Source organism: Humulus lupulus, chromosome 6 (genome assembly GCF_963169125.1).
Source record: "Humulus lupulus chromosome 6, drHumLupu1.1, whole genome shotgun sequence".
NCBI lineage: Eukaryota > Viridiplantae > Streptophyta > Magnoliopsida > Rosales > Cannabaceae > Humulus > Humulus lupulus.
Window position 1 is genome coordinate 179,071,498 of NC_084798.1, and position 669 is coordinate 179,072,166.

A 669-nucleotide genomic window follows, 5' to 3' on the forward strand; every position below is an offset into this window, starting at 1 on the left:
TTGAGCTAAAGTCGGGCTTCATCCACTTATTGCCTTCTTTCCATGGGCTGCCTGGTGAGGATCCGAATAAACATTTGAAGGAGTTTCATATTGTCTGTTCTAGTATGAAACCTGCTGTAGTGACTGAAGAACAAATTAAGCTACGATCTTTTCCTTTCTCCCTAAAGGATGCAGCTAAAGAGTGGTTGTACTATCTTCCACCTGGTACTGTTGAAACTTGGAATGGTATGAAGACTATGTTTCTAGAACGATACTTTCCAGCATCTAAAGTTGGAAGCATCAGGAAATAGATCTGTGGTATAAGGCAATATACAGGAGAGTCTTTGTATGAATATTGGGAGAGATTTAAGCGATTGTGTGCTAGTTGCCCTCATCATCAGATAAGTGAACAACTCCTAATTCAGTACTTTTATGAAGGATTACAATCACTGGATATGAGTATGATTGATGCAGCCAATGGGGGTGCACTAGTTGATAAGACTCCTGCTGCAGCCAGGAGCTTGATTTCTAATATGGCTGCTAACTCACAATAGTTTGGCATTTTCCAAGATCCTATTCCACCACCTAAATCAGCTAATGAAGTGAGCACCTCTAATGCTAATCAGCTGGGTCAACAATTGGCTCAATTAACTGCAGTGGTCCAACAACTAGCTTTAGGCCAACAGGTGA

The 669-nt window shown here is 41.1% G+C and overlaps 1 non-coding gene across 1 annotated transcript; it reads right to left on the reverse strand.

The window, feature by feature from the left end:
* Window positions 1–275: 275 nt before the first annotated feature.
* On the reverse strand, window positions 276–382 carry LOC133787603 (small nucleolar RNA R71). The gene has a single exon (XR_009872613.1). It is a non-coding gene; the product is annotated as a small nucleolar RNA R71 (small nucleolar RNA).
* Between the last annotated feature and the right edge of the window lie 287 nt (window positions 383–669).